At 37.3% G+C, this 13,319-nt stretch overlaps 1 pseudogene; it reads right to left on the reverse strand.

Annotated features, from left to right (window-relative positions):
* Positions 1–4,646: 4,646 nt before the first annotated feature.
* On the reverse strand, positions 4,647–5,381 carry LOC147440136 (uncharacterized; annotated as a pseudogene).
* Between the last annotated feature and the right edge of the window lie 7,938 nt (positions 5,382–13,319).

Raw genomic sequence — 13,319 nt, forward strand, 5'->3', positions numbered from 1 at the left:
TAGGTTAGAGTATTCCAAAGCCCAAAGGCAACATATCTTTAGTTTCAAAGGTGGAAAATTCTCCCCACTCATTTCCATATAGAAAGTTTCTTAACCACATATATACAGGCTTAACCAATCTGAAATTAACCAAAGTCACTTAGAAAATTACAAAAAGCAACCCAATATACCGACATTCTTGTAAAGTTTTTATGAAGAGAAGCTTAAGCCCAGGAGCAGTACAGATTTTTAAAATTCAGCAACAAAAGCCATAGGCAAGGAGCACATATTTCTCAATCAATCCCAAAGGCCTTCATCAAAAGATGTTTAGAACAGGAAAAAAACATGGTTCAACACAACTGCCCTTGATCAGTAGGCAACAGAGGTTCAATAAAAAACAAAACATTATTGCAGATTTGTATTAATTGGTAGAGAAATTCAAGTGTCAAATTTCTTAAACCCATAAGGCACAAACATCACAACGCAGCAAAAATAAAAAAAGACACAAATTGGCATAAATTTGAGAAGCATTGCATGTTAAAACCACAGCAAACTTATTCCAATGTGATAGTCCACACTATTCAATGAAATCAACCATTCATGGTAGAAACTAGAAACCAGGAAAAAGCAACAAAATATGTGTATTTGTATCATGAACATCCCGGCATCGACCTGAGAAGCATTTTTTTGATCTACTTACTCCATAGTTTGAAGCTTTAAGAAGGGAGACAACGCCACCCCACACACAATAGTTGCACAAAACTACTATAATCAGTAGACTACTCACTCTACTTACTTTCCCAGACACAACGCAAAATAAGGCTAAGTGAGGGGAAGATTCATCCCTCACCTCAATAAATAGCAGAAAGTGGAATCCAATCCAGCCAGCGTTGAGCAAAGATTCCCCCAATATTTTCCTATAAGATTAGCTCAGAATCCAAGACGGTAGCTACATAGTCTAGCTTGTTGTGTAGTATATGGCTCAAACGTGTAGAAGGGGTTTTTACTCTCTGGGGGAGTGAAATAATAAAGCACATACTTAAATAAGCTAGGGTGCACTAAATTATTTGAAAACAAATTTAGGGGTATTATTTTCACTAGAGAATCGACCCCATCCAAAGTGAGTTTAAGGGTAAGTTCCCATGTGGGCTAATTATACTCAAGAACTAATTCGGTTCTCATCATCAACGTTAATATGGTGTAAAATCCCTTCAGGGGGTTACCCTAGGCTTAGGATAGGGGTAAAGTTTTATGGGAGTGTACTCACTACTGTAGAATATCAACTTACCTCAGTGTGTTTCAAGACTGAGTTCCACCATATGTATATGGGGAAAATACAAGAGGGGGTTCAGCTCTACAGATTATAAGCATCAAGTGGAAGGTCTTGTAGAGGATAGGGCTAAGTCAAAAAAAGTTTTATATTGGAGTTTCTATGTATAGGATAGCCCACACAAGAGTGTTTATTGATAAGTTCCACCCGAGTATTACAGGTGTCACCGAACCTATCAGTTATTATCCATGTCCTACTTAGAAAACTTTTTAACTTAAACCTACTATCCTTTTTAAAGCATCAAATGGTGCAAAGTATTTAGGAGACAAATATCCCTTCCAAAAGTAAGTACATTTTTCATATGTTTATATTGTGATTAGAAGGCCATCACGCCTTCTGATCCAAAGTAAAAAAGAATCCCTTTAGTTTTAAAATGTTATGATCAAAAAGCTGCCACCCCTTCTGATCAAAGTGTCAAAATATTCTTCTATTATTTCATTTTTGTTAACAAATTTTGTGATGTGTTCCAAATATGATATAACTTTTTAATTCACAAACCCCAAAACATAAAGCTGTATTTTTTTATGTTTCTAATGTGATCAAAAGGCCACTACCCCTTTTAATCCAATTATCAAAAGATCCCTTAAATATTTCATAAAAAGTTGAAGTATTTGAGATAACATGTAATTATCCTTTTAGAAGCCAATTTTTTTTATTTAAAAAATTTATGATGAGAAGGCCATCACCCCTTCTAATCCAAGTGTTTTGTTTAAAAAAATTGAAGTATGAACTATGTGACAATCACACAGTCAAGAAATTGTATCAAACTAGTGTCCAAGTTGTTAACAAAATATCATGGAAAGTGAAGCTTTTACTTGCCCAGACAGTTGTGATCTAGTCTATTTATCCGAAATTAAAGTGCCATACAACTATAAATTAAGAAATTCTAGAAGCCCAACTTATCCAATGTGAAAAATGGTTTAAGATTTACTGTTACAAATCGAGCACAAGCCATGGTCCAGATCAAGAATCACAGTCCAAATCATTAAAGTCAACTCTGAGCTTCATTCCATAAAACAATAGATTTTACCAATGTGGGAGTTCCCAAGCCGTACGACAAGCACTCAGTAGCTTATAAAAATCTATAAAATTTCTTCTTGTGCCTAATCTAGAGTAAAAAAACTCCCAGTAGTGCTGAAACTCCAAAAGCGAGAGCAACTAGCTCCCTTTTCTTGATTATTATTCCCTATCTAGCATAGATTTGATCCAAAAAATTAGTGTAATACACTTGAATAGTTCAAGGAACACCAAAGTTCAATGTTATAGTTTAACCAATACCTACTCAAAAATACCCAGCACTAGCCAGGTTCTAGAGTAGTTGTTACTATAGTATGCACATACATGAGAGAAGGTTTGTTAGTAACCAGGTACCACAACCCCATGAAGACCCTAAGGGAGTAAATAATCCAAGAAGTCTTGATTTAAACCTATAATAGGGTAGAATATTCCAAAGCTCAAAGGCCACATATATTTAGTTTCAGAGGTGGAAAATTCCCACCACACATTTCTATTGAAAAGTTTCTTAATTGCATATATGCCAGGCTTAACCAATCCAAAATTGACCAAAGTAACTAAGAAAATTACAAAAAGCAACCCAATATACGGGCATTCTTGTAAAGTTTCTTATGAAAGATAAACTCTAGCCTAGGATCAGTACATATTTTTGAAATTTTAGCAGCAAAGGACCATAGGTAAGGAGCACATATTACTCAATCAATCCCAAAGGTCTTCATCAGAAGATGTTCAGAACATGCCAAAACCTGGTTCAACACAGCTACCCCTTGATTGGTAGGCAACAGAGGTTCAATAAAAAACACAGTTATTGCAGATATGTACCAATCGGTAGAGAAATTCAAATGTCGTATTTCTTAAACCCATAATGCACCAACATCACAACACGGCAAAAATAAAAAAAGACATAAATCGGCATAAACCTGAGAAATCTACACAATCAAGCTTGTTGTGTAGTAGACATGTCACGAACCTGTAAAAGGGGCCTTCACGCTGGAGAGGAGTGAATTAATAAAGCACACACCTGAATAATCTAGGATGCAATAACTTCTTTGAAAACCAGTTTAAGGGTACATTTTCACTAGAGAAACAACCCCATCCAAAGTGAGTTTAAGGGTAAATTTCCACATGGTTTTGATTTTACTAAAGCTAAAGCAGCCTTTTCTTCATTGCATCTAGCAATAGCAAAAGCAAAAGTTGAATTAATCAGCATTTTTTACATCATTTTTGTTATTTCTATTAAAGATAAAATTCATAGAACGCGAGGATCAATTGTACAGCATTGTATATAGGTAGTATTAAGAAGGCTATTGAAGGTGTCTAACTAACTTCTTATCGGAGTTTGAAAATACTTCTTGAACCTGGCTTCTCGCAGACTTATCGACGCGTTGCAGATGGTGGATAAACCATACTAGTATAGATTACATGTACAAGCAAGCATTTAGAGTAACGTGCTTGGTGTTCATTGGTATCTCGACGTTGCTAGCTTTGCTTGTTGATTGCTTCTTTTTATAGCGTGGTTTTAGAAGATACTAGATACTTCAAGATTAAACATATCCCCAGCTTCTTTGCCCCCCCGGAATGCTTCTTTGTCCAAGCCTCTACTTTCTTGGAACAAAATCCATTTTCTGTTGGGATTTTCCCTTTTTGATATTATCAAACATAGAAATAAGATGACTATCAACGTAAACATCCACAATTAGGGATACACTTGTTTAGTTGAAGTAATGCCTAAGAAGTGGGAATCTTACATACAATTTTGTAATAGATGTGGGCTATTTTTCAACTACCCCAACTTTGCAAAAGTTTAATTAATCTCCAAGTTTGAGGTAACGGTTTACATAATAGGTATTGACTCAACTTGCAGGAGAATTTAGTGGTCCTCGCTGATTTACACACATGGGAGTTTACGTGTCCTATGCTGCTTGACTTAAAACCTAGGCTAGCTATATTTTTTGCTACCATCATTGTTGGGTGCAGCACTTGACTACTTTGTCTGGTTAAACGAAACGGGTAGAGACTGACAAGGTTTTTTTGCTACATGCTCTACTCGAAGGGCAAAGGTAGTCAAGCTTCCTTTCCATCGATATCATCAACTCTGACTTTTACAACAAACCTAACTAGCATAATGCTAACAAGGAAGCCGGATTCAAACCCACGGCTTCTGGCATGACAGACCAACACTCTAACCGACTAAGCTATTTTCCTACCCCGGTCGGAGATGGAGGATTTATTGAGCCCCCATCCTTGTTATTTGTTCTTTGAAGATGTTACGTCAATTTACGAAGTAATATGTGTTGTGGTGTCCAATATAGCCCTAGTCATTCTATTTTACTTTGCATGCACCTTTTTTTTGTTTTTGAAGCCACTGAATCAAAGATCCATACATAATTATGTAGACAAGCGTGGCAGCGCTTAAATGCATACTGGCGGCTTTTTTGGTGCTTTTCCTTTTTAAAACTAGCATAGCACGAATATTTTTTACCACAGTATTATGTCTTATTATATTCCTATTTGGAATTTTGGATATCCTACTCCTGTGGGATGTCTTATTTATGTTTTTATGAAACTTTAGACCCTTGTTCTTGGAATTTATGCTTTTGCTTTTGTTTTCATGGAATCTACCTCTAGAAATTTGAAATTTTTTCGAGAGGTGAAACTTCTTTTTTTTTTCTTGCGGTTGCCTTTGTAAGAGGGACTTCTGAAAAGGAAATCTATGAGCCATGAGATAACTACAGCATGCCCACCCTTTATTAAATTGAAAATCAACCCTTTGACCTTGTTAGATTCACTCCAAATCTTAGTTGGTTCAATCCAAATTATTTTCTTGTTCAATCCACACGAGTTTCTTATTGAATAGTTTTGATAAAGTTATTCTGGATTTACGTAGCTTTGGCAAAAGAAGTCTTAGTTCATAAAAAAGAAGCTCCTTTACTTCTAGTTTTTCTAGGTTTGAATGTTTCATAAAAACAAAATTAGACCTTGCTTATTCAATAATTGACACCTCTGCTGTCACTTCATGTTTTCAAAGGATTACAGGAGTTTTCAATCGTGTATTCATTCAAGATCGTATTCGATAAGTGTAACAATTTGATTAAACCCTGGTCCCTATCAGCTAAGCTTGGCTCTTGAACCGTACATGAGACTGATGCTCTCATATGGCTCTTCCCATCATGTTATTGTCTTCTCTTTTAAGCTATGGCAAAAAGCAGGCAATTTAAACTATAGTATGATTATACTTATAATTGTAAACAAAGACAGTTTTAAGATAGTGATTTGACACCAGTTTAAATACCTTTACTTTACATATGATTTGTTGTTATTTACAATTACTAATTTATAAATTCAATAGGTTTCCATGTGGATCTTGGTGGAGAATCCTCTTTCTAAGAGCATACAACCAGGCAGACCTTCCATTTTTGGAGCTTCATGGGTGTTGCCCCGTTCCCTAACCGGATGCCACAAGCATAAAAGGTTCATCCTAGACTTGGAATGAAAGAGCCATCTATAACTTACTTTTCTTTGGGATCTAGGACGCTCAATGACAATCCCCAAGTTGTCACTGCCTTACTTTTTTTTTACTATTACGATAATGAGTCCTTCGGTGCAATCAGCACCGTTGATTGTTGGGCAACAAGGTTTATACTCGTTCATTGTTTGTCTTATGTGTGCTCTAGCGCCCTTCTTTTGTGGCTTCAAGGGTAGCTACCTTTCCACTAAATCAAGTGAGATTTGGTTGAACATCCCAGATATTGACATGGCAACTAACGATCTCTCTTTTTTTGTCTGTTTTTTCTTAGAGTTTGTGTCATTAGTAGCGCGGGTCATTCCGCCGATATTGCTTGCGACTAGCAGATCACACTGGGGAACGATTAACCAAAGCTTATTTTGATTTCTTTTGTTTTTGTTTTATTTTTTGTTATAAGGTATGTCTTTATCTTAATATCCATGGGAGCTTGTAAAAAGATGAAAATGTAAAAATGAAAATGAAAGGGATCCAAAACAAAAGGAGTGTCATTTTCATAGAAAATAGTGTCACTTTCATCATCATCGGGAGGTGTTACCATATACATGTGGTAGTGATGTGTGTGAACACACTAGGACCGCCGGGGCATTTTTTCCCTCTTTAGGAGGTTTTTTCACCCGAGCTTGTATAGACGCCCATCACTCTAGGGCTATCTATCTTTGAAATGTGGCAGTGCATTTGTTAACCCAAATGGCATGCCTCGATATGCAAATATGTCCAATTTTGTGGCAAATGCCATTTTATATTGGTCCTTGGGTGCAATTGCAAGCTGATTGTAACCAGAGAACCCATCCAAGAAGGAATATGCACACTCTTTGCCACTCGTTCAAGGACGTGGTTCGTAATTGGTAAGGGGTAGTTATCCCTTATTGTGGGTGCATTGACTTTTTTAAGGTTGACACACACTCAAAGTTTGCCATTCTTTTTGGGTACAACAACCATTGGGGATACCCAATTAGTGTGTTCTATCTCATGCATAAACTCCACGTCTTTCAGTTTATCAATCTCTTCCTTGATATGCTTAGCAAAGGTATCATTGTATGTGTATGGCCTTTGTCTGCTAGGTTTCACATCAGGTTTTAAAGGGATTTAAAGGGAGTCAGATCCACTCCCTTTAAATCCTTGAAAGACCATGCAAACACATCCTTATATTCCTGAAGAAGTCTGAGAAGCTCCTCTTCCTCATCTTGGCTCAGGTGGTGGCTATATAGACGGGTTGTGGTTTCTCTCCAGGTTGTGCTAGGTCTACTTTATTTGCATCTTCCGGCCCATCATAAGACTCTTTCTCCCGTTGCTCTCTTCTGGGCTGTGTCAGCATTATCTTTCGGTCTTGAATACTGAACTTTCTATAATGGGATGGTACACTCCTATGGTTTTTGCTATTGTCTTTCTCATCCTCTCTGTTGTCAGTTTCGGTTGTCCATACTTCCCTCAAGTCTTCTTTAGCTCTTGGTACCTTTTCTTACTTTTAAGTTTCGTCAATTTTGGTTCTTCTAATTTTGATTATGTTTCCAATCTTTTGGATTTAGTTTCTGCCTTCAACCTTTGAGTTATTTTTTTACATCCCTAGGACTGTGTTTTGTCCTAGGGTCTCAATCTTGAGAGAACTAAGCTGATATTTCATTTTTAATATAATCTTTTGCCTTTACCAGAGATAGAAATTCCATTCTATTTTTTATGTTTGGCATTGGGTTATCTCTGGCCTTAAGAGATTCGTTATGTTTCCTGTAATGTGCTTGACGTCTTGGTTTTGATTTGGAAAATCGTAAAACCTTACATCAAGTATTATTTCCTCTAGGTCGCTGGGGCTGCCAGAACATTCATTATCTGCATCATCATCTCGTTCAAGATGATTTGTAGAATCGTGGAGCATCTCCCCATCCATTTGTTGCTTATTTTTTATTTTTCTTGATTGACATGAGATTTGGTAATCATCATCTTCTATTAACGCAACCATGTAATATGGAACTACATCATAACCATCCTAGTCACAAAACTTAGTCGTTGGTCCCTCCTCAATAGCACACACATCTAAGGTTTCTAGAATATATGTCCATTCTAAAGGTTCTAAGGACACTTTTGGAAAAGGTTTTGGAATGTATTCTGTATCCTCGATCGCTCTATCTAGAATATATTCTTCTTGTTTTAGGCTTCCACAATTGGATGCCCCACACATCCATAACTCCTTTGGTTTATCTAGCCAATCTGGGAGTTCTGACCCTACTATTGTGGCAGAATTAAACTCTTCTACTGGGTTTCTCTCGACATCTTTGTAGCTATGGTCTTTAAGGTTTATTCTTGTAGTAGTCTCCATGTGTGTGAGGTATATGTGATTGTAGCCCCAATCTTGGACCATCTTTAATTGTCGCGTGAAGGGTCATCCAAGTATTATGTCATAGTTATTTTTCTTATCAAAATTACCATTGCAAAGGTATGCTCAAACTCGGTTCCGCAAGACTTAACAACTATTTTCTCCAAAAGCCCTATGGGTCTCTCCATATAACAATCAGCCATTGCAACTTCATTCTAGTGGTTTTCAAAGCTGGTTTTCCCCCATTTCTTCCATACATCCTTTTGGCAATTGCTACACCATCTCCACTGTCAAGAATTTCCACTTTGGTAACACCTTCTAATTCCCCTTCATAGTATTCTCCTACCTTGTTTAAAGGCACAGTTGCGCTAGAGTAATGGTACAAGCTACTGGAGTTGATAAGAGTGTATTAACCCCTAGGAGTCCATACCCTTTCTTGTAGTGAGCTGCTTTCACCTCTGACTTTGCTTCATACTCTCCCATATATGAGGGTAACGTTTTTAGAGATATAGGTTGGCTATCCCAAGATTTCACAGATCCCTTGTCTCCCCAATAAGAGTGCATCTCAATATCTACCTGAGGTCCTACCTCAAATTCTTCAATAGGAGGAAGAAAGTCATCTTCTCCCATACTGGTTTTGTTAACCCTTTGTCTTAGTTTATTAGCTTCATTGGCTTCCCTTATCTGTCTCCAAATATCATTTAAGCCCTCGTTGCTTTTATACAATTCAAGTGTGATAGGTTGGAACCCTTCTGATGTTGAGTCTGTTGTGTTAAACACTATCCCCGGTTTTTCTATTGAATGCTCAGGTTTTAATTCAATTTTTGGACTAACGGTTAGTCGTTCTAATCCGTGTGCTGGAGGGTTCCTTGGCATTGGTACTAGAAGTTCTACCTTCTCCACCTGTTTCCTTGAAGTTAGTTCTACTAAGGTTTTTGCAGTTTGGATTATCTTTTGACACATTTCTAGTCTCTGTTTTTCTAACTCAGCATAGGGATATGTCATCCATTTTTGTTCCTGAGTTTGGTCAATTTTAAGCCTTGAGTCGTATGATTTCAAGAGTGCGTCTAGATGTTTGTTTACTTTCTCTACTAGCACAGATCCGCCTGATCCCGCACTTTTGGATTTCACTTTCTTCTCAAGCTTTATGTCTGTTGGTGTTTCTGGTTTTTGAAGTGCTCATCTTTCAAGTTTTTCTACTCTATCGTTGGTTCAATGTAATTCTTCCGTTATGACATTTTACTGTCTTTCTTTCCTCACTTCTACCCATGCTTTTCTAGCTTTCCATGGGTTTTGTTGGATATTTCATTCAGTGCTAGGTGTTTTACGTCCTAGTTCTTCATTTTCAAGTTTCCCTTTTTTTTTTAGCCCGAGCTCGTGTGATGACCTGTATAGGTATTACTGTTTCATTTTCGGAACCACTGCTTGAAGGGATATCCTCCAAAATGTTTATGGTTGATTTAACCGCTTTGTTTGGATTTTGTGGACAATCAAAAATAAAATGAGTGATGTCACAATCTGGACAATACGCATTGACTCAGACAATTTCCGAATGAGGACAGTCTTTCATAATATGGTCGCCCCCACATTTATAGCAAGGTCCCAACGATTGTCATGGAGCTCCTTGAGCACCCCTCTATTGGTAAGCAGGTCTTGGTCCATTGAAACCTCCATTGGCTATGAGCAACAATGTTCTTTCATTGAAACTATATCTACTTTCTCTGTAACTCTTAGAAACTTTCAAAATGAAAATTGGACCACTTTAGTGTAAGTTACAATTTAATGCACATTGATTTTGGATTACTTTTCTGTTTTTTGGCACTTATAGGCTCAAATGCTTTCCAAGTTGAGTATAATCTTGGCTATTGGCTTCTAAGGTCCCTTAGAATGCAATGACATACCCTAGTTTAGCTTTGGAAGTCAAAAGGGCCAAAAAGACATTATACGCGTATAAAGTCTGTTTGACAAAATTGACTAAATTTTTTCCAGGTTTGTGCTTATAGTTGTGTGCTCATACTCTCGGTATGGTCTTAAGTCCAAATAATGACCAATAACATCAAAAACACATTATACACGTATAATGTCCTTTTGAGCCATTTGACATGAAACTTGCTCTAGAGGTAGCCCAACACTCAGGGGCTTCACATATATTCTCTGACTTGAGTTTGGGATCAAGTTTGTTCAAGTTGTGGCAAAAAAGGGTGTGTAGAATGTTGGTATTGTTTCTTGGTATTTTTAAGCTCATATTTGGTCCAAATGCAATAAAATATAAGTTATGGACTTCCCCAAGGCTTTAGGAGACTTTGGGCATACACCTTTGTACCATTTGAGTCTATTCTGGGCAAAAAGACTTAAATATCAGCCTAAGGTTCTCTTTTGTGTGTACTCAAAACATATGTGCTCAAAATCAAGTTTTGATGTCAATGATTCACCAATTCACCACTTTTCTTTGTTTTGGTTAAAATCTGCAACCAGATGTAAAGTTGGCTGACCAAATGGTGTGGAATCTTGTAGTCAATCTTACAGACACCTCCCAAATGGCTTAGTGATGACAACATGCAAGATATTGCCCAAATATATGATGGAGACATTATACGCATATAAAGTCTCATGTCTGAGAATTCACATCTGTTTCTACCTTAAGTTCCCCTACTTATCAGCATCATGTACATGTGTTCACGGCAAAATTTAAAGCTCAAAAGTGTCTACAAACACAAGTCTCTGTTTTTTCAGTTACAACCACTCCGAGTTTTGGCTTTTGGTCTCCAATTCTATGACAAAGTTTCACACTCAAGGTGTTCCTAGGGTATAAATACTCATTTGAACACTCTGGTATAGTCAGTTTTCACAAGTTTGGTCTCTTTTCATCCCTAGAGACTTTATACGTGTATTAAGTCTAACCTTGCAGAATTCATATTTTTATGTACAAGGCCCTTTCTGATGCCTTCTTATGCCCTCAGCAATCCTTATTCATGCAAAACATTTTTATGAACCTTGTTTTGCACTATTTCAACTAAGAATCACTCTCTTTTCAATATTTCAATGCAACCAATCAACTCGAGAAAATTTTCATTGATGGACAGCTCTAGATCAAGATCAGTTCATCTACCTAAAGCTACTCCTAAACATAAAAAATGGGCTTTTGCAATTGTGAGTAGATAAGCACTTAACTGACACACACCAACTAGCCAATGATTTTATCACCTCTTCAACCACTCAAGCTCCCAAACCAATACAATTCTAAACTAAAACCATCAACACGGGTGACCAAGGCAAGACACATGCTTCCTAGCACCTCTTTATAGGTCCTAACTAAACTAAGATAGAAAAGAATACTTTGTCACACCAAAGGAACTCTCACCTCATAGGATTAATCTAAGGTCACCTACCTAGCGCTTTGGTCCTTGACAGTGGTGCCAATGTTGGCAGATATGCGACGAGCAGACGCTAGCATAGCGAGAACAGAACCAACAACTCTATCTCATCCAAGGGCAAATCTTAACATGTAGGTGCATGGAAACAGGAAGATGGGTGTCAATCTCCTTCTTGACCTTCTAAGACAATCTCTAATTCAGGAAATCAAATCCAAGCATTCTTATGCACTAGTGAAAGCAATCCAACCTATGATGCTAATGCTATCCGAATCGAGGCCAAATGCATTTGAAATATCACAAAACTCACAAGATATTCTCTCCTTATCATGAGATCTAAACCCTATGGACCGTGACTTGATAACCAACCTTTAACTACCTCTTGTGACAATCGTGTATAAAGACAGACAACAAAATACAGGTTACCATTTTCCGTGGCATATGATCCTAATGCTTAGTCTACTCTTTGTGAATCCATAGGTGTAAAGAACTCACCAAACAGACACCTGGTTTGCAATAAAACTCACCCAAAAGCTTGTCGCATCTCACTTCGCGTTGTAGTCGGAATCACACACTCTTGGCATTGAATGGAAGCCCTCGCCATTGCTAGCACCATGGTGGTGTTGCTTTAGCAATGGACCTTCCGTAGCGCACATAGGGAAGAGAAGAAATCACAATCTCTCTCTCACTCACTCTCTCTCAGACACCACGCACAATGATAACCGGATTTGATTAACTCAAAAGTTGGGTTTAGGGTTACAAAAATTGACTTATATATATTCCTCCATAGAGGCTTGTTCCCACAAAGTCTAATGGCTGCTCAAATATTACAAAAAGTATCATTCCGCTTCAAAAATAATGGTACAACATATTGGGGAAAATTCTTCTATGTTCCATCGTCAACACGCTATTTTTAGCTTTTTTGTATTTTTGAAAATCAATGTGATTTTTAGGATGATTTAAATATAAAAATAATAATTTTAATCATCGTCGGATTTAAAAACGACCACTCGAAGAAAAAACAAGATTTTTATAGGAATTATTTTCATAAAAAGAGACACCATAGAGTCATAATTATGTCTGACATCATAGTGCATCATATTCTAGTCACGGTTACATTAGCTTCCAAGATACTGTCCAATTAATCAATCTTTACTACAAAAATTGAAGGGTAAGGGATAACAGTTGACCACCAAAAGTTGTGCCATGTTTTTAAAAAAGGATGGATTCTTTTCCCAAAAGCTAGCAGCTATTCTAGGCAAAAGAAAGGTGCCCTATCTCAGCTTGGGGCACACTCCACCTTGGTAAAATGCATATAAATTCATCCTTGTTGCTTAATTTTCAGCTGGCACTTGTGTCTACTACCGCATGGCAATACATATCTATTATACGGAGTGCTGCAAGCTCCCCATCACCATCTCCATAAGATATTCTCTCTTGTTCATGGGAAGAAGAAAAAGAAGAACACTCTCTCTCTACTTGCTTACTATCTCCTCTTCTCTTTTCGTAGTGTGCGCGCTCTCCAACGACTTCGTGGTGAAAACTTTTATGTAGCTCTTAGCACCGCTCTCTTGCGGCAAACCAAGAAGCCTTTTGAAAACCCGTAATCAATCATAAAGTACGGTGATAAGCTCTAAACTCCATAGCCATCATTTCTTTTTCTCTCTACTTTGTTTTTTGAGAAACTACCCTCTCGATAATTACTTTTCTATATACGAGGGCATGTACAGAATTTCCGAGTGTGCATGAAGCTGCTCCATGTTTGTTTCACTGTGTTTAACATGCTAATTT

This window comes from Adiantum capillus-veneris, chromosome 16 (assembly GCF_014529385.1).
Source record: "Adiantum capillus-veneris isolate H3 chromosome 16, ASM1452938v2, whole genome shotgun sequence".
In the NCBI taxonomy this organism is placed as follows: domain Eukaryota; kingdom Viridiplantae; phylum Streptophyta; class Polypodiopsida; order Polypodiales; family Pteridaceae; genus Adiantum; species Adiantum capillus-veneris.